Source organism: Dermacentor silvarum, chromosome 5, assembly GCF_013339745.2.
Source record: "Dermacentor silvarum isolate Dsil-2018 chromosome 5, BIME_Dsil_1.4, whole genome shotgun sequence".
Taxonomy (NCBI): Eukaryota; Metazoa; Arthropoda; class Arachnida; order Ixodida; family Ixodidae; genus Dermacentor; species Dermacentor silvarum.
The window spans coordinates 92,628,573-92,650,598 of record NC_051158.1 but is presented as its reverse complement, the minus strand read 5'-3'; the positions used below and the strand labels follow the sequence as shown (position 1 = coordinate 92,650,598).

General features: G+C 46.6%; 1 pseudogene; it reads left to right on the top strand.

Annotated features, from left to right (window-relative positions):
* LOC119454236 (transmembrane channel-like protein 6) overlaps positions 1-10,720 on the top strand; it is a 57,334-nt pseudogene extending 46,614 nt beyond the window's left edge.
* Positions 10,721-22,026: the final 11,306 nt, after the last annotated feature.

Here is a 22,026-nt window from a genome sequence, read left to right as displayed (position 1 = left end):
AGGAACACGTCGAACCTTGATATAGCGAACTCAGATGTAACAAATTATCGGAGGCAACAAAGTAAACCTAAAATTTGGTGAGCATTCAGTGAGTATTTCAGTGAGTATTCTGCTGCTGTGATGAAACCGAGACGACAAGACCCAAGACAATATCGCTTTCAGCAAATCAAATATTTGTTCGCTTGCATTCATGGTATGCCATTCTGGTAACAAAACTGCCATTCTGGTAACAAAACTTTCAAGTACTCAGCATTAGCAAGTTGAAATTGCACATTCTTGATGCACATGCACATTTCACCCAATGGCTTGGCAGACCTACAGCTGCTTAACCAACGTGCTGATCCCATGTAATCACATCGATTGCATCACTGAGCGATAATGACAGTACAAAACGCATTCGTAATTTATTGGTTGTTCGTGTGCCATGTCACACAGCATCAGAATTGACAAGAAACCGTTTCTGGCTTGCTGGAGACATCACGCTTGCATTTCTTTCATGTAGACCCACCTTCTTTTGTGCCAATATCATCATGAACACTTATAATGAACATAAGGATAAACGAAGGTGTATTTTCGTGTCTGATACGATTTCATTGTTTTCGATGCCGTGCCAGTACACGACACGCGAACAAATATATTATAAGCGCCTTTTGCACTGTTGTTAATGTACAACAATGTGATCGATGTAATCCGACAGGATCGCACGTTAGCTTGGCAGCTGTGAGTAACTATGCTTCCACAATAGCAAAATATCCACTCTTAACCTTGCGAGGAGGCTCAGTAAAAGACAAGAACTAAAGGTGTGTGGCAACATTGTCCAGGAGTTTCCCGTGATGTCGTGGATTCTGACAGCATCTAATCACATCCAATTTATCGTTTAGCTGCAGAGAAGGGTGACAGTGCATTTTAAGGAAACTAAAGAATCAACCTAGCAAGGTTTGAGAACATTTCTTGCACCCAAACAGCTGGAACACAAGAAAATATTGTGCAGTCTGTGACGTTGGCGGTGACATTTCAGCACAAAATTCCACGAAAAGAAGTTTTGCATTCATTTTCTGCTATAATAACCAACTTCTTTGCAGGTTGAATAAATGAAAACAGAGAAATAGAGTTGTGGAAGAATACTTTACCCGTCTAAGCTCAATTAATGTTACTGTTTAGTGTCCATTCAGGAAGTTAGGAAGATAAAGAGCTGTGGTGAGATGATCACACACTCAGGAACACGGACAAATTAATAACTATTTTATTCACATTCCAGAGGCCATAAGTAGAGCACTGCACGGGCCTGATTTTTCGGCCCAAGCCCAGCCCGGGCCCGTAATACAAAGCCCGAGCCCGGCCCGGGCTCGGGCGTACATGACCGAGACCAGCCCGGGCCCGTGGTTACAAGCCCGGGCCCGTGGTTCCAAGCACATGACCGAGACCAGCCGGGCCGTGGTTCCAAGCCCGGGCCCAGGCGTTCATTACTAAGCTTAGCTAGGGCCCGACGTGTGCATGACAGGCCCGAATGTAAGAAAAAAATTCTTTTTTACTTACAGATTGTACCGTATCTGTCAGCTTCACCTTCTCGAGGTTTATCAGCTGCAGTATATAAGCAATAAAAGGCCGAAATCTTTGTTTCTCCCATGGGAACATCAGTAATCTGGCCCATTGCCTGTGCTACTATTTTTCTGGTGGTGCGCATGCATTACCTTGATTTGTACGATATGGTTCTATGATATCATTTAGCATGCAAATATACAGGGCGTTTCATTTTAGCTGAACTAAATTTTTAAAGATTGCCTGTGGCAGATAGCACAGTTATAATCCTTGATCTAAACTACTCGAGAGGCGGCCATTACTTCCACGAGAAATCAAAAGCCTAATTGAAATTACCATAATTATGCAATTACCATTTAATTTATTATTTTAGCACATCTCAATCTACGAATTATAGCCGCTGAGTTCGCAAGGCGTATCCACTTGGAACGAATTTTCAACGTGTCAACGAAAAGCATGGGCGTTCCAGTTAACTTTTTGAGGAAAGCGCCGTTTTATGCATTGAAGCACAAAAGTAATTGGCCTTAGCGCTAAAATAATGCCACAGTATCGACACTGGTAATAGTGCAATCGCAAAAGCGGTAACTTAGAAATGGTTTGAGGAGTGGTTCTTTGTAATTTATTTTTCTTACGCGGAAACAATTCGTTTTTGCGGAAAAGAAAAAAAAATTTGCGGAGCTTGCACTGGCCGCGCAATGCTAAAGAGACAGTGGAGATGATGGGCACCTAGCTAGTCCTGGATTTTGGGCTAGACTAAGCACTACCAAGTCATCCCCAGCATTTCCCGGAATTTATTAAATTTATTGATTATCGATTAGCTATGATTGGCTATCGATTATCTATTGCAAGATATTGGCCACGATTTGGGATAGGCTAAGCATACCAAGTTATCCGAATTTATTGATTAATGATCCATTGTCGATTAGCTATTGATTGGCTGTCGATTGGCTATCGTAAGATATTGGCCACATATTTGGGCTAGGCTAAGCACTACCAAGTCATCCCCAGCATTTTCGGGAATTTATTGATTATTGATCGATTATGACTAGCTATTATTGGCTATCAATTGCCTATCGATAGGCAATTAGTCCCACGATTCTTAGCTAGACTTATCCAGGCTCAGCTTCGCTAGTTCACAGGTGTATGTGCCATTGCGCTTGGACCCTTTCTGCACTGCTGCCAGGATCGGCCCACATTTTTGGATTCAGCGGACACATTAGCTAAGCCCAGCTGAACAGCTCCACTGTTAAAAATGAGAACTTCATCTGTTTTACTATTTTCTTTGATAAGATATAGTCATGTGATAAGATATACAGTCAAGAGAGCGTGTGTGGATCTGAGAACAAACGGGGATAACCATATTCTAGTTGACATTAAGTGGGAAATATGGAGCTGGGCCGGCCATGTAATGCGTAGGATGGATAACCGATGGACCATTAGAGCTACAGAATGGATACCAAGAGAAGGGAAGCGCAGTCCAAGATGTCAGAAAACTAGGTGGGGTGATGAAGTTAGGAAATTCGCAGGTGCAATTTGGAATCAGCTAGCGCAAGACAGGGTTAATTGGAGATCGCAGGAAGAGGCCTTCGTCCTGCAGTGGACATAAATATAGGCTGATGAGGATGATGACAGTCATCTTGCACGTGTCACTTCAGCTTGGCACAGAATGCACTGAACCATGCAATGCATAACGGTCGCGTGTGCTCGAAGGCCTACTTAGGCCCTTCAATGAGCGGGCCCGAGTCTGGCCCGGGCCCGTGGCTTCAAGCCTGAGTCCGGCCCGGGCCTGCGGCCAGAGCCCGCCGACAAACGCTTCGGACGGCCTGGCCCGCGGCCGCGGGCGGGCTCGGGCTTTCGGGCAGCCCGGGCCCGTGCAGTGCTCTAGCCATAGTATGGGATACAGGTAGACAGGCAGAGTAGACAGCTGTTCGCACTCGCCTAATTAAAAGTCTTGCCAAGACAGATATTGTGTACTGGTATCAGGATCAGCCCACTCAGTCACCACCTTTGATTACACTGTCGCCTGGATCGGCCTAGCTTTGATTACAATGGTCTCCAGGATTGGCCGAGTTTGCTCGTCCATACAGTTCCCACGCAAAGCAGGGGAGGAGCCAAAGAAAGCTTCCTGCTCTCGTGTGTTTGACCTTTTCTCGTTTCCTTATATCTACTCGACTGTTGCCGATATCCGACAAGTCTGGCCAGCACAGACGGACCGTGTAAAAATGTACAGCATGCTTTTGTGGACTGTGCACGCAGAATCCGACCGTCGGAGGTGTGCGGTCCGTTCAAGGGGCTGGACATGGCGTACGCGGCCTTCCTGGCGCTTTTCGACATCAACAGGTGGTCAACCGTGGAGCAGACGGAGACCAGCCGTGCGTTCCAGTACCTGCTGTCGCCCTTTACCTTCTTCCTTGGCATTGTGCTGCTTAGGTGCGCAAAAAGTGGTCACACACCTACCTGTATACCCCTGGGAGTCTGGGACCCCTTGTACTACCACGACAGAATGAAACGCAAACAGTGGACCGTGCGGCTGTCGGTACATGCTGCGCCACATAACCACAGTCGTTATAAACTCTGTACATGCGCAGTTAATTGATGGTGTTTGTGGTTTCACGTCCAGCCCTCATCTCCTCGACCTTGCTCACCTTATGGGCGTTTCGATATCGTGTCACCAGAGCACTGCAACCCTCTCCTTTCCTACAAGGCTCATCGTTGGACGTGAATGGACAGAGACATTGTTGGAAAGCAGAGGCTTGTAGCACTCCGGTGACATGATATTGCCATGTTGTAGTGACGGTGAAGACGGCAGTAGCAAAATACTGTGAATCGCAAAACTAACTCATTATTGGGCGAACCTCTGCCCACGAACCAAGTGACACTCTGGTTCCTGCGTACTTTCCAGGAAGTACTACACAATTCGTGTCGCGTGTACAATCTGATTACACAAGGTTCGGTGATGACAGAACCAGCGATAACATTCGAGAAATTTCAGATACAGAAAGGCGCACCTTGTGCTGAGTGATAACTTTTAACATGTGTTAGCCAGTGAAATGCAGTCATTGGTAAAAGATAAACAACCACGCGTGTCAGTATCGAAATGCTGATAAGGTGTGCCAAGATCGAGGAGATGAGAGTGGGATGTGAAGTCGCGAACACCATAAATTTATGCAGTAGACTTCCGTTATTTCGACTCCAGTTCATTAGATTTTTCGGTTAATTGGACCTGGATCGAGAGTCCCTGCTGACGCCCATACATTTCTATGGGACCAAACTTTCTATGGGAATAAAGCGCTCTTTCCTGTCACGTCTCTCGCTTCCCATATAGATTGTCGCACTGCTACCAAAGATGCAACATTACCAACATGCCCGTTCAGCCACCCTTGTTTAATTTGACCCCCGATAATTCGACCAGTCGCCTCGTGCCCGTCAGGGTCGAATTAACGGAATCGACTGTTTTGCACATTCATGCAAAGAAACAGCGTTTAGAATGGGACAAGAGAGACACAAGCACTGGCTAGAAGCCACAATGTGTATTTCTTTAGTTAAAGGTTACATACTTATATGCAGTCACCACCAAGTGTGTGAGAGCATGAGACTTTTGCAATGCGCTATCAAGATGTGGCAATTCCTTCTTGAGAAGAGATACGAACGGTTCACTGACGCAGGTATCACCATGCTTGTGCATAGCAAGTGCTTAAATGTCTCGCACATGCTTTGTTCCGATATTTTTTTCGAGATGATGCATTGTTTAAAGTCTGTAAATTATTTACACGCATGCGTGTGACTAGACAAGTGCCTATGAGGTGCACTCTTCTGCAGGCTTGCATACTCTTGTAATCTGGCATTAGCACAATGGCCCCTTTGGCATATATTGCAGCAGCTACATGATAAAGCAAATGTTTAAACGAATAGCATAAGTATGTACCAACCGGCCCAAGTATCACGTTATTTGCACATAGTCTAGTTCGAAGTGAATTTCTTTTCTCTATTTTAATTTTTCAACGAATGTTGATGAAATTATGCATACTTGTTAGTTTTATCATGCTGACTTCAGGCATTAGTTCTTTTTGTGCTGGTCAGTTGTTTCATGATTTAAATAAAATTAATTAACCATCACATACCACTATTGCTTCAGGCACTCTATTTGAAAAATGGCAAAACCATGATTTAACTTTAATGCGTGGATCAATAACACACAAGGTGAAGAATGCACTAATGAAACATTTTTTAAAAGTTGTCGGTATAAGTGTTGTTATAATACATTAAACTCAACTTCTTGCGCATGTTGGAACATGCGGCAAGACATTAACAAAGTAATTAAATTTTGAAGCCTAAACTTTTAAGATCTCTTGCATTAACATTATCATACATGCACCTTTCTAATGCGAAAAATTTTTTTCTATTCTACCTGCCCTGGGTGCCAAGGTATCAACATTGTAAATTTGAGGAGTTTAAAAATAATTTGCAAGAAAATCCCAAGAACCAATTCAAAGATGAAAGGGACACGGTTATGGAGTTAAATTTGGTTATTCTTGACAAGTATTGATCCGTGAAGCGAGATACTGTACAGATAGTGGAAAAGGGAGATACAGATTTCAAAGATGTTAGTTTTTAAAAATTCAATCTTTTTCACAATTTTCAGGCTCAGCATCGGGCTGCGCCCTTCAACCCTATTCAAAATTTATGTGTAAAATATACCGTAGCACGTTGAGGATTTTGCAAGGGGCTATCTGTTGTCTCCCGAAAACATTTTATCAGGGAAAACCCTCTCTCTGCTTGCATGTTGTCAATGACGGGAGAAGGAGCAAGCTTACTAATGCCAGGGACACTTTGCACACTTCACTATTGACAGAGTTATCGCACCGATGAGCGACTTTCTCTTCTTTTCGTCTTCACTAGCGCACTGGAAGCTATTCAGAGGAGAATTGAAGGGGGCAAAACCCTGCCCGAAAGTCGAGTGTCTCGCGGTGAGAGGGCTCGTCACAGCAACCCGTAGCACTGTGGTAGACTACACCACGCAGCACGCCGCTGCTATCTTGGAGGCCATGCGCAGTAGGCGCAGCTACTCGCAACTTTTTTGCGTAGACCGCAGTACAAAGATGAAATGCATTTTCGATCCCGGCGATATTACGATAGTCGGACTTCCAGAAGTAGATAATTCTTATCGAATTCGAACGCAGACTTTCGCTTACTTCAGCCTGTTTATTAAGCTGCGTCAATAAATTTACACAGTAGAGTAAAGAAGCACACTGATCCAAACACCCTTCTTGATTTGCTATTGGCTACTCTATTGGTTATTACCGCCGCGTATGGGAATCTGCTATATACTGAAATTGGCTGCCCCGAAAATAATGAAGGCTTCTGTTGAAAAGAGAGTGTTTGAGATAAAGATGATTTAGTGCTCTGCTTGCGAGCTCCACGCACCACGCACGACTGGCCGAGATGTCCACAGCAGTTTATGTTATCTGCAGACTGTGTTTTTCCATGAAGCCCAAGGGGTGGTTCAGGATACATTTAAGGTAGTACTTACTGCACATTGGTCATCTTGCCTCTGTGGCCCCTTCTAAGAAAATTGTGAGGAAGAAAGCCCAGTGCTAGCAGCTAGCAGAAAACATTGAGAAGAGCTGTATGAAGCGACCAAGATGTTATCCTACAGGTCCATAGAAGACATGGACGAAGGCACAGAGAAAGGGAACGTGGGGAAATGCCGACGTCTGTTGGCCCTGTAGAGGGCGCAAGAAGCATGCCCCAAATGGCTTAATGGTGGCACCCTCCAAATGTATATATCGCACAGCCAAAATGATCTGGGTTCTTCGAGTCAGGGCAATGACGTGGTGCAGTCGCTCCTTGCTGGTGCGCCAGCTCAGGGTAGCTCGACCACACTGCAAACAACACCCCTTCGGCACGGCCCTTGAAGAGCAACTGTATGCACTGATGAGAAAATTTTCATGGTAGAAGCCCATCGCAACACTCAAACTATTGGTGCTTGCTCCAAAGTCGGAGCTTGCTGATGCAGCCAGTTGGGGAGATTCATGAAGCTCTCATCCGGGGTGTGTCATAGTTTCACATTTCTCATTCCTGGGTCCACATTCCTCTTTTTTTTATTGCCGAAAGGCGCAAAGATCAATACAGACATGTACCCTAAAGAAATTCTATAGCTTTATTCGCTGCCCTGGTCCCAGTCCCACTTCAGCGAGCAATCTAGGACTTTGCAGCAGGACGGTGCTCAAGCACACAAATCGAAGAGTAAATTGCCACCTGCAGTGGTGCTGCACTCCCACACCTGACTTCATTCCAGCTGTAGAGTTACCAGCCAACTCCCCTGAATCAAACCTAATGGACTTCGGTTAGTGGGCTGTTCTAAAGAGGAGGTTTGCGCCCATCAGCGTCAGCGTGATGGCCCTGAAAAATCGCTGCAGCGAGCATGGAGAAAAATTCTGCTGTTGATACCTTGCGGGCTGCCATTGAGGCGTAACCAGAACGTTTAAAGGCCGTGATTAAGGCTAATAGCAGACATATTCAATCAAATGGTTTGCGTTGCATTCCTGATATACTCTACAAATGCTCTACAAAATATTTCCCAAAATTTGTTAATCTTATCCGAAGTATTAGACATAAACCTTGTGACAGTATTTATGGCGCACCTCGTACTGTGACAAGTGTACAGAATCCACTGTCTATGTGCATTTTTCTTGCAGCCTGTGGTTGTACTACATGCGAGCCCTGGCCCATGCCCATGCCGAGATGGTCACCCTGCTCCGCGAGCAGCTCATCATGGTGAGTGCTCTATTTAATAGTGATAGCCATTCAGCAAATCACAAACAAGTCCTCGCATGGTGCCTTCCTTCAATCAGTTGGTCATGACAAAGTATCACAGAGCAGAAAACATTGTCCCCATCTTTGGGCAGGGTTTGAACTCGTGCATTATCGGTTGTAAGCCAGCTGTCCTAACCACTGCACCATGGCAGTTCCATTGAGCGCTCTGGGAAGCCACAAGCTACTCGTAGAGTTTCTTACAATACCGAGAGGAAAACCTGATGCCACCGTGGAAATGCCAGGATATGGATGCATGTAGTTTGGCTTGTGTTGGCTGCGACCTGGCCTAAGTGGTCATAGCTGTGCAAGTAAATCTTTCTTGAAATAAAGTCTTCATAGAAAATCTCGGTTCTCCCTAATACGTGTTCTATGAATGCTTACATATATCAGTAGAGGACGCATAAGTAAAGTAAATGGGTAAATACGATCAAAATCAATGCACAGTGAGCGTAGTAGGCTTTGTCGTCATTCCTGCAACATTAGCAACCTGCTGGTGCCGTCCACATTTGAATATAACTGTACACCGCAGCGTGAGTGCCTTTCTTTAACGAAAAGTGTTCTTGCATAATAAAGCAGGAAAGACACTGTTTTACACTCTGCTTTTGTAGAGACTCGACCATTGTGACATGTATGTAACACTGTTTGCTATACATTTCTTCAGGGTATCTTGGTTGTCTGAGAAAAACTTTAATCCAAACTCCCACTTCCCAGCATTGCCTTGCATACAGCAGCACTGCAGTGCCACTTTTCCCTCTATAGGTAATTGTATGAAACTGTTAGAGAGCTAATTGTACATTCGACTGGTCGCCCCTACCCTCGGCTCGGAGTGGGTATATCAGGCGCTCTCTTGAAATCCGAGCTAGAGGACTCCCACAGAAGCCCTATGGCACAGCACGCTCTCAAAGCACACCAGAGCCATCTCTGAGTAGACAAAGGAAGCGGGTGCAACGGAAGCCACTCCATTTGGCATAGCGCACAGGTACGGAGGAAAAAAAAGCAAGAGGTAGTCATGTGACTGGAACTTGACGAGGTCTCGAAGGCATTCCCACAAAATAAAGTCAAGATAGTGGCAGAGCTCTTCGAGACTGAGGAGGGTGATTGAATTAAACAGTCGAATGTAGCCGAGGCATCCGATTTCAACCAGTCAAATGTAAAACACTCTGGCAGAGTGCTCTGGAAGCTTGGAAGCAACCATTTGACTGTACCATAAGTATCCACTGGTGGGACGGGGAACTCTTTGCTCACCTAGTAGGCAATCGGGATTGCTCATCACATGATCACGTTTTCATTCCGGTGTTGTGTAACAACCATATGAAGCAACAGACGACAGCGCCAAGCATGGGCAAGCATTTATTTTCTTCTTACCACAATGAGGCAAGCTGTCTATGCAAACTTGTCTTGCTGTTTGGGCATGCCTAGGAAAAAAAACCAGAGACACTTCGAACTGCATGTAAATTTAACTACTCCTTACCTATTGACTCCATTCGCTGGTGCACAGAGTAATGTGTAAAATACGTGTGTAAAGTGTAAATATACGAGATAGCATGAGTGAAAAGACAAGTGCCATCACTGCTGAAGGCACTATCAATTTAACGGGGAAATTTGCGTGCTCTGTTCCATACACTGGTGAAGAGATCGTTTTTCCTTTCTTATGAAGGTCTTCGGCCAGTAATTAAGTTGTGAATGTGCTTTCTGTCAGTGATTGAGTTATAATTGTAACACAGAATACCACAAAAATAGACACAATAACCATGGGAGGGTACAAATAACAAGCACTGAATTTCGTGCTGTTTATTCATTGGCATGGGCCACTGAATATGTGGGGTATATACATGGAACAAAATAACACATAGATGTGCACATGTATACATGTAGAGTCTTACATCTACATGTGTCGCACGTAGTTGCATATGCTAAATCATCAAAAACTTTACTAGTGATTGAGTTCTTTTCGTAAAAAAGCAGCATGTGATGACTTGACACTAAATTAAGATTTAATTACTCTGTACTTCCGAGAAATGAACAGAAAAATTGTGGAAAAATCATTCTAACGCTTCACTTCTTTTTTTTTGAGGGAGTCTGCTCACTGTGGCGTAGAATTATGCAACATTGATGCATTTACTGACAGTCTCTATAATAATTTGTCACTGATGAGGCAGCTTTATTGTTTTTGTAACAGGAAGGGAAGGACAAGGTGTTCCTGCTCCAGCTCTTTGAGAAGGCCATGGAGCAAAAGATGTCTGCACTCAAGTTTGCACTGGTGAGTCTCAGATCACGCACAAACTTTGCAACGGAGACACTTTTTGCTTCGAACAGTGGAAGTGGCACCGTGCCAGTGTTTCCAGGCATCCCCTGGTTACTCTAAGAGTTCCCAAACGTTTTGGCCTTAAATTGGCCATGAAACCCACTTCTAACTAATCATAGAATGGCCTCACTAGAGGGTCATCTCACGAATCTCCTGCCGTAAAGATGTTTCAAATCCTCCAGTGCAGTGGAGTTAGACGTAGTTATTGCACCGATGAGCGGCTTTCTCTCACCTTTCGTCCACTAGCACGCTGTAAGCTGCACCAAGGGGCCAAGGCTCCCCCGAAAAAGCTGAGTGTCTTACCAGAAAGAGGACTGACTAGTCATGGCACCCCGTGGTGGCCGCAGCATCTACTGTTCGCAGCATGCCGCTGCTATCTCGGAGGCCTCACAGCTATGTGAGATCGCAGATTGAGATCGCAAACATGTTTCATATCTTTACCTCAGAACTAGTATTACTGAGAATGTTCTTACGATCACGAAATCAGCTTGCAATGTCAACATTGTGAAGGCTAAGGCAAGCGATTTTTCACCGTTTATGGCACGAGATTGTAAGTTCCCTACTGCATGCAGTGCAATAATATTTGGCTCACATGTTCACAGGAGCCTGTTTTACAGGTCGGCGAGGTTTTCTTACTATGTTCAAAAAGTGTTTGAGAGCCCCTTTAACCCGTAAGTTTTGGACGAGCCCAGCTCGTGAATGCAATCCTGGTTAATCTTTCTTTGACAAGCTCAGCTCATCAATGGCAATAATCCCATTTTCAGTGTGACCTTGATTGTCCACCAGGAGTGGGGTGGGGCTCCCTGAAAAGTAAACGCGCGATGCAACGCTGTGACACTTTGCGGACACAATTGTCAATGCGTGATCTATGCACCGCACTTATCATTTCACAACGCCCGAACATGGCGAGAGGCCCTTTAAGTGTGTGCAGTAAGTACAGTGTAGAGGCTTACAATGTAAATCGCCGGAGTCGTGAATATCTGCACTATAAGCGGTACGGCACTATAACCAAAACAAAGATTTCAAGCCCTGCACGTGTGCAAAACATGTAGACCAAGCAACCATGCGTATCCGAGAATCGAAGCGTGCGACTGAGAGTTTTGTATCCGTGTAAATTTATGAATGTTGAAAGGTTAATGTCCAAGTACCCACGATCTCCACATGAAGCAGACAAAGTAATCATTTTTTTTTTTTTATGTCGCAGTTTCGCCCGAAAGGCGAAGCATCAATTGCGCTAGCAAATTCGCAAAGAGCTATAAGGAGTAGGGATAGTAGTTTATTGACTGCATAAACTTTACACCTTCACTTATTAACGGAATTAACAAGCGTGGTGTCAACGTGCACACACAAAACACGATAGACTCGATGACCACAGACAACCACTGTCAAAGTGCGGTGTGGGGAAGCGCAGCCGCCGCAGCGAGCGAAGGTTCGTGCAGTCTATCGCTTCAACGGAAACTGAGCGGCGTAAGCACAGTGCATACAAAGGTTAGAGCCGTGTGGAGATCGCTTTCAAGATATGGTGTGCGCGACAACACCGACAGCCGGCACAGGCGCAAAGTACAAGAACGCAATTGTTGGCAGAGTATATATTCCCCCCCCCTCCTCCCGCTGCCTTCCCGCTTTGCTCCTGTCGCGTGGGAGATTGCGTCGCCAGTTACCCTTGCACCTGGTTGCAAGATACGCATTTGGTGCCGCAGCCCAGCATCGCCCCCCTTCCTCCCTCCCTCCCTCCCTCCCAAACCCCACGACCTTTCGCACGACGGAAGTCACGTTTGCTCTCCATGAAGGCGCGCGTCCCCTGCGCGCTTTCACGCATACGGCGCGCGGCACTGATTTTATCGCCCTTGGCAGTAGCACACCCAGGATCTCTTCTGGGGGGGGGGGGATTTTTGGGGTGGGGCAGGGTAGCAAGCACTTTGCGTAATATGCAATTGCCTTGCTTTAGCCAGAGGAATCCAACAGCAAATAAAATGCCTAATAATTATATAATGATGATGATTTATTTCTTCAGCATTTTACTCAAAGTAATTTAAGTGTGCATGAATAAATACAAGACAATGATAAAGTGTTTTATTGCGATAGCAATTATAGGACACTTCAACCGGATTTCTGCCGTCGACGTCGCCGTCGCCGTGAGGTTCCCTATAGATAAAATCTTCACCGCGCGCCGTATGCCCAAGCAGAAGCGTGCGGGACGCGCGCTATCACGGAGAGCGAACGCACTCCCACGCGCAAGCAAGGAAGCAGGAAGCCAGCGCCGGAGGGAGCAGGGGGTGGCGCACTTCTACTCTGCCAACAACCGCGCTCATCGCTCGTCCGCACCGTCTCTTATCTCCACACGGCTCTGAGCTTTATGCGCCGTGCATTCGCCGCTCAGTTTCCGTTGAAGCGATAGACTGCACGTACCTTCGTCCGCTGCGGCGTATGCTGCTGCCAGCGTTTAACAGTCTTGTCTGCAGTCATTCAGTGTGATCTATTCGTGTTTGTTTGTGCGCGCTCACACCACGCTTGTTCATTCAGTTAGTAATAGTCGGGCCACATTTTCCAACGCACGCTACACATGCAATGCTGCCCGGATCGGCAGTGCAGCGCTACAGGTGTGTCCGGACCTTCGCACGCGCTGCCCACGGGAAGCGCTTCTCATCAACACCACCGTTTCACACGCGCCTTCTCGTGGTCATCGAGTCTCTCTTCATGTCGGTCTACTTACGCCACAGCACACCTGCTTACTTAATCAGCTAATTTTACTACAATTCATATTGCTACCAAAGCCGCTCACCTTACTTCGTATGACATTGCTGTGTTGCTATCGCATTCATTGCTTTGCCCTTAGGGCGAAACTGTGGCATTTTTTGTTGATCAGGAAAATTTGACCTCAGCAACCTCCTGATTTATAATGTCAATGTGAATGAGTACATGTTGGGCTGGATGTGTGTGGGGGGGGGGGGTTACAACACTCAAACCCCCCCCCCCCCCCCCCCCCCGTCGGTGCGCCACTGGCCCTTGGACTCATGCTCCACGTCTCATGCTCCTCCTCCGCATCATACTCGTTGATCTCCTCTCCCATCGGTGGGCGCACCTCGTTGAGAAGCATGCTCGCTACTGCCCTTGTCGGCGAGATTTTCCCACGGAAGCCGCATTATAACCGGTATTTCATGTCACACGGCTGCACTGCAAGCGGCATGTGTATACAGTGGAATCTCGATGATACGATCATGGCTAATACGAATTTCTGGATGATACGAATTTTTCTGAGGTCCCAGCCGAGCCCCATTACTTTGCAACGTGCTAGAGAACGGTTGTTATGAATCGATTTTCGACCCGTGTCGGTTGATACGAATAAACGCCGCCCCATCGACGGCCCCGAAAGAGAACAGTGCGCAGTCACGCGTTTTCTCTTTCTCTTTGGTGCGGAGGCGCGGACGCGACGCGGACAGCGCGGAAGCCACGACTGAGCGCGAAGAGTTTGAAGCGGTGGCGCTTTTGTTGCTTTTGTGCTTTCTTTTTGTCTCTTCGCTCTATCGCTTCAACGGAAACTGAGCGGCGTAAGCACAGCGCATACAAAGGTCAGAGCCGTGTGGAGATCGCTTTCAAGATACGGTGCGCGCGACAACACCGACAGCCGGCACAGGCGCAAAGTACAAGAACGCATTTGTTGGCAGAGTATGACCCCCCCCCCCCCCCCACTCCCTTCCTCCCGTGCTACCTTCCCGCTTTGCTCCTTTCGCGTAGGGAGATTTCTTCGCCAGTTACCCTTGCGCTCGGTTGCAAGATACGCATTTGGCGCCCCAGCACAGCGTTGCCCCCCCTCCCTCCCATACCCCCACGGCCTTTCGCGCAACGGAAGTCGCGTTTGCTCTCCGCTGTGCGTTCGCTGTCCGTGAAGGCGCGCGTCCTTTCACTCGCACATACGGCGCGCGGTGACGACTTTATCACCCTTGGACTCGTGCTCCACGTCTCATGCTCCTCCTCCGCATCGCATTCGTTGATCTCCTCTCCCATCGGTGGGCGCATCTCGTGCTCGCTACCGCCCTTGTCGGCGAGATTTTCCCGCGGAAGCCGCAATTTCGTCTCATGTGGCTGCACTGTAAGCGGTATGTGTATACAGTTAGACCACTTATAACGTAACCACTTATAGTGCAGGACCGGATATAGTGCGGTCTTTCAGACTCCCGTTAATTTTCCCATAGCACTCCATGTATACACGTATCGCTTATAGTGCAGTTGCGGGAAACGAAATACCGGTTACAGTGCGGCTGCCTGGGAGTACGGAAGTCAGCGAAGATGCCGAATGCTCCCCTAAAACGGGCGCCCCAAGGAGTGCTCGAGGAACAAAGAGAGATGAAGTGAAGGAGAAGAGCACGTGGTGCGCGAACGAACAGCCAGTGAGGCTGAAACCAGAATCTTGAGTGCGAGTCGTGAAATATCATGGCGTGCATAGCGAGCGAGGGCTACAAAACTGCCAACGGTGGCCAACGCTTCCTTCACGAAAACGGCAGTAAACGAAACTTCAGGGAGCGGGCTGCACCAGCATGGCACGGCGAAGGGCGCACGCGGAGACCGTGGAATGTGAGGGAGGAGGGCGGCAGGGAAGCAGATTTTGACTTGGCAACTCCGCCGCTTCGGTGGCTCCCCTCGCCCTCCCTCATAGCTCCCTCACTTTCGACTGGACTGCCACCGTGCGCGCCCGACGCCGTGCAGGCGCCGCACTCCAGCGGCCCGGTGCCAGCTCCCCGAAGTTTTGTTTTCTGACGTTATCGGGAAGCGGGCATTTGCTGGCGTCGGCAGTGCCGCTGCTTCCCTCTGCGCCGTAGCCACAGCGTGCAAGGTCAACACGTGACTAGAAAGTAGAGGAAGCATAAAGGAGAAAGAAGGGTTCACTGCCATTTTCTACGCGTGGCTACGGTAGCGTGGCTGAGATGTCGGCACGTACACGAATGTTCCCGCGCAACGCAGAATTGGCGACCTTGCCATTTGAGAGGGGTGAAATTTCTGCGCGTTTCTTTTTCTTTCTTTTTTTGTTTTTTGTTCCGTTCGCGCACGACATTGAGGGGTCTCTCCTAAGCTTTTAGTCTATGACGGTGCCGGAGCAATGCCGGTCGGTGGCGCCGCCGCGTGATTTGATTCGCCTGGTTTGGTTCAACGAGATTCGACTGTAAATTGAATGCAAACGTTCTAGCCACATTCCTCGACTGTCGCATACGCGTGGCGGCTCGGTGCACATGTTTTGCATATGTGCAAGCCTTGAAAATTGTTGCTTTGGTTATAGTGCTGTACCGCTTATAGTGCGGATATTCGCGCACTCGGAGACTTACGTTATAAGCGGTCTACACTGTACATGGAGTTCTATGGGGGGTAAACGGGAGTAGGAAAAGGCCGCATTGTAGCCAGTTCTGCGCTAAACGATTACGTATAAGTGGTCTTACTGTAAATGCTGTGTGCCTGAGTGAGTTCACCTCTCGGCTCTTTAATTTAGCTAGTTTTAATTGTGTTTCGATGATACGAATTTCGGCTAATACGAATTTTTTTCGTGACCCCGTGAGATTTGTATCATCGAGATTCCACTGTACATGGACTTCTATGGGAGGATAAAGGGGAGTTGGAAAAGGCCTCATTGTAGCCAGTTCTGCACTATAAACGGTTAAGTTATAAGTGGTCTATACTGTATCAACAGAAAACTTGAAATACATAATGCTCTCATGAGCATCTCGGCCAAATATTATTGTTGGTGTACATGCGTGCGACATGAAACCTACAGCTTTACTCAAAATGCAGCCTGTACTTTTCCCTCAACTTCTTGGAATACCCAGCACATTGCCGTGTTAGTATTGATGCACCAACAAACATGGTGGCCACTGGCCACTTTTGTTTAGACGTCACAACTAAGCAGTGATTCTGGTACAGAGAAAAACAAAAAATGTCATGGCTTATAAGGCAGCAGAAAACAGTACCACTGTCCCGCTATAGCCTCCGAGATCAGGCGACATAACAAGCTGATCTTTGAGGCCGTACCAACACCAAAGCTCTGCATGGTAATTGTCGGAGCAAACTGAGCATCACTCTGTGTTAGCATATGTGAGGGTACTCATGTCTCAAATATAGTGCTAGTTATCAGGATTTATCCTAAATGAACATGACTCGGAATTAAGTCCAAGCCACTCAGGCCACTTCTTTAACCTCGTAAGTGTTTATTATTTTGACCAAAAGTTACCTTATTTTGCTTTTTTCTTGTTTTTTATGGCTTATTTGCCAACTCTACTCCATTGAAAACCCTTCTAAAGTTTTTCAACCAATCTGTGCCATGTTTAAAGCATTCAAATGCTGCACCACTGTCAGGCCAAGTCAATGTCGTCCTTGCTTTCCGAATCATCACTTTTGGTAGAAGAAGCGATAGACTCGCACAAAACTGTGGTACGTTACTTTTACTCTCAGAATCGAGCAGCAACTTTCTTGCACGTGTGACTCATTAGTGAGCTGTCAGTGGTAGACACCATCGTTCCAAATCTGCCGAAACATGCAAATATTGTGCGATTCCAATAACATGGTCTTTCAGCACTGAGAAAATGCTGCCATCTACGTAGTAGAACACAAAGACCGCACTAAACACACTCGTACAGCACTCATAAAATGGCTGTCATCTACGTTCCAAAGCACAAAAACTGAATCAATGCGGCCTTCAAGGCTGAAAAAGTGTTGACATCTATGTAGTAAAACAAAATGAGGGAAATAACTGCAGACTTGAAATGCTGGCACGGCAGCTGTCTACGTAGTAGCATAAAAACTAAGTGGACGTGCTGAGTTTGTCCAAATCACATTGGAAATGGTATTACTGCCATTGACTTTCATATGACACAAAAATGCATCATCTCAGTGTCATCAGCGCCCACCGGTGGCGCAAGAAAGTCCAAAGAAAAATTAACCAGGATCGTGCTCACAAGCTGTGCTTGTCCAAAACACTTAAAGTGGCTCTTAAGAGGGACATGCTGAGCCATTTCCGGACTTTTGCTGCAGCAGACACATGCCTCATCCTGCTGCGAATATTTGCACTGGTATGTTTGTGTCGTGAGGCAGCCAGCTCGGGGATTTTAATAGCAATGGAAGTTGTAAAGTGCCGACAAAACTCGTCACGAATTGTATCACGAAATGCATGTCGTCATGAATTGCTGTCACGGTGGTGCTCTTTACAAAAGATTGCATGGCTGGAAAGTATGACGGCACAAACTGCAAAGCGCCCGGAAATGAAATTCGTGGCGTGGACGCCTTTGGCATCGTCACGAATTTCATTTCCTGGCACTTCGCAGTTTGTGCCGTCATACTTTCCAGCCATGCTATCGTATGTGAACAGCACCACCATGTGTGCACAACATGCACTGAAGGCTTTCCATGCTTCGTGCATGCTTCGTCACTCCCGTGGTGCCCGAAAAGTGCGCAGGTATTTGACCGCAACATTCTGTTCGTGTTTCGCGTAAAAAAACCTTGGGAATTTTTCATCACGCAACCTTACACACAACGCGACATCCGAGCCTGCATCCGAGGATGGCTGCACCCTTAAACAGCGTCGTATCGGTGCAGCGCAGAGGCATCTGTTGTGCCTTATCGGTCCTCCTCTTTGGTTGTTCCTGCCATCGTCGACTAAGCACCGGTGCCCTGTGGCTTGTCCCGTAGCACTGCACGTGTAAGCATTTGTTCAATGTATGTACAGTGCTCGGCGATTGAAACACGATCTGGGACAGCATGGTGGCCGCCGCTTGTTGCACCCCTGGTGATCGCTGAGGGGGCCGAATGCAGTTACGATGCATAAAAAAGCTTCTCGCTTTCATATGACACAAAAATGCATGATCTCAGTGTCATCAGCGCCCACCGATGGTGCAAGAAAGTTCCGGCCGCCATGTTGTTCGAGATCACGTTTCAATCGCCGAGCACTGTACCTTGCATCACACACAGGCCCCATGGTTTGTAAGTACTGTGCAGTGAGCTTTCGTCGCACCTGCACCAACTAAAACGTACGGGGGCGCTATCGTGTTACGTGAAAAATCCCGTAGCTTCTTCATCGCGCAACTTTACGTATGGCTCAACGTCCAAGCCAGCTTGCGAGGATGGCTTCATCTTGTGACGTGCACTTGCGATGAACCAAATTCCAGCTGCCAGCTGTGCAGTTACGTGTTTGTGACGATGAATGGTGTACCGAGTGAACCTAAATTATAGGCTTCCCAAGGCCACTGCACTCAGCAGCAAGCACGTTGGTTTTTCAAAGAAGATGCAAAAATTTAGTTAATTTTTTGCTCTTGCCTAGGCCACACCCATAAATTCAGCTCCAGATTTGTGAAAAACAGTGTGTCTTTTACACAGGAGTTTATGTGGTAACAGTTGTCTGAACTGTGAAATGCAAATGCAAAGACAATAAATGACAATTCAAGCGCTCTGTGGTTACGCTGCTTAACCCTTTCAGTGTCACTGATGTACCGTTACATTTTCACGTTTCTGTCCCGCCATGTCACTGACATCAAATAGGAATGTGAGGACCACACTGAAAGCATTTGCCATTATTCATGTCACTTTTTCCGTTCTGCAACTAAAAACAAACCATTGTGTTCGTTTTATAACATCTGAGAAAAAGAATACCGACACAGGAGGTGTGTCACCTCGAAAAAAGCCCGACAGTGAAAGGATTAAGAGATCTGTGTCAGCCAAAGCATAACCACTGTCTGTGAATGTCATGCTTTTTTTTTTTTTCGAGAGTGCTGAAGATGGCAAGAGGTTGTGGCATCCTCGCATATTGTGCACTCAAAGCTGCACAGTTTGCACAAGATTTATTTCCTCTGCCTAGCATGCATCTTTGCCACGGAAGAGATGAAAGAGCTTTTCAGCATAGTCATTTAGTCGCATGGCACTCATGATGATGATGATGTACCAACTCGCTCACGAAGAAACTTTGCTGAAGGTCGTTCTTAAGTTCGCCTCCGTTGTGCAGCACGAAAGCGGCAAGGTGCCAGCGGCGACCTCACGCCCTTGGGCTCGCTGCGACGACGCACCGGGGGAAGCGGAGCCGGGAGCTCGGCAGAGGGGTCCCCCCAGCGCAGCCTGGGCAGCCTGCCCAGACCCCAGCACCAGCAGGGTTTCCAGTACCTGGCCAAGTAGCCGACACGCTGCACACAACGAGGGCACATCTGGCACCACTACTGCCATCAGGCCAAAGAACGCATCATCTCAAATAAAGCGATTACATTATGGTTGCGCGATTACGTGCGCTGCTAGTGTGTTATTGTGTTCCTCGGGGAAGGAAGCATTCCCGTTTCTTTACATCCCTGATTCCTCTAGCCCATCCTACGTTCGGAGAATTGCTTGTCATATTCTGAGCAGGCAGTCATTCTAATTAATTTGAAGCTTCATTCTAATTAATTTGAAGCTGCACATAAATACTGTACTCCGTCTCATACATACTCTCACTGCAGGCTTCTCTCACTGCTTACATTCATGAGTGAAAAAACTAGTGCATCACATATGAAAAGTATAGGTATGTGTCACCGAATTCAAGGTAACATTAAGCCTCCTTACTTCTATGCTGCAAAACATCACCCACTTATCGCATGAAAGTGTCGCCAGGGAGGTTCTAAAAAAAATTCTGCAGTGGCGGCCCCCGCAGCTTCTTACCAGCTAAGGCGAATCAGCGCTTGCCCTGGCTTCACCTCTGAAAGAGTGCCACGCCATCTGGAGGTCACAGCGTAAGTACTTTTGCTCTGCTAGGCTAATTGGAAAATGAAAGCTTATTGTTGTGAGCTGGAATATTACCTTTGGCTGAGTACTGATATTATGATCTCCATAAAATTTTCCAACACATTTAGGTTTCGACCGCAAAAGTTGTGACACAAATAAAGACATTGAGTGTGATCTGTATGGCAAAATTATCCATCTTAAACACACAATAAGCATCAAGAAAGCACTTCCTACTCTCTGCAACAGCCCGATGTCTTTTTGTACCCTGAGTAATATGGTGGCAGCCTGGCTTCACTTTCCCAAGGCATCATCTCCACTCCAGAAGACTTTTTTAAACCTCCTTCGGTGTTGCAGACCTAAACCTCTTTACTGCAGGCCCAGCAGTGCGACACAATTCTGCGACCAGCGGCCCTATCGCACGGCTTGGGCTTGCAACCAAAACATTGCAAGAACAATGCATTCTGGAAGTGCAGACGTGCAAAAGTAATGTGGCATGGACATAACCGTACGCCCACAAGTTGTAGCTGTACCTAAAGTAGTAATTCTATAAAAAGTTTTGCAGATCTAAAACAATTGCACTGAAAAGCACGTGGAGGGAGTCTACTATGGCGGCTGCTACCTGCATAGCTTTTACAGTGCTTGCCAACTATTAAACATTGTATAACAAGCATGTTCACCTAAAGCTGGATGATTCCATGCAGAAGGGTACGTACTGCACAGTAATAATCGAAACAGCTTTAGAACCTGCTGATGTGGAACCAAAAATTTGCAACACGCACAGCAACATCATGGTGATCTGTCTGTCAACGAAAGCAGGACTCTATACTGATGTTGACAAACTAATGTGTATAGCAATGATTGGGACTGCAAACGACAGCTGTTCCAACAATTGCTGAGCAAACTGCAGAAGTACTGATTTTAAACACCTTATCCCACAAAATGGGCGACCAAATAGGAACTTGGTGCAAGATGGGGAGCAGTAGAATGAGCGTTAGGTAGGAAGATGACAGAAATGATGCATAAAGACGTGGCCAATGTAGTCGGTGGGCACGCCTCTGACTGGTGCACATTGAAGAACACCACGTGGTCAAAATTCATCCTGACCCCCCCCCACACACACACACACACACAATGGCAATGGCATCATCTCCTAGCCCATCCCATGTGTTGCTTTTGCTTTTTAAAGCCCACATTTTAAGCATTTGGTATTTACTAGTGTTCTGCCTATAGTCCCTCAATACTTTTTAAGCTACTATTAAGGGACTATTATGATATGCAGCTAGTACAAGTACAGTGCTCTGCATCAGTACAATTTCTGATTAAATATTCCTTACCTGTGGTTTTTTGTAATTAACTAAACTTGTTTCAATGACCACTTGATTACTCGCTATGCATGAAAGCTTCTTGCACATGACATGTTGTAGAGGCATTTTTTTTTTTCAATTACAGTAACTGTAAGCACCAGACCCCCATGTTATGGGGGTGATGCATTGCGAGAAAAATGCCTTGCCGTTTATGACGTTCGTTTGTGCGGTCTTTTTGCGGAAAACGAACCATCGAGGTCGGTGCAATAGTTTGACAAATATTCTACCATACAGCGTAAAAAGCTGCGACTATCGCATTTCTTTTTTTCGGTCACGTAAATCTGT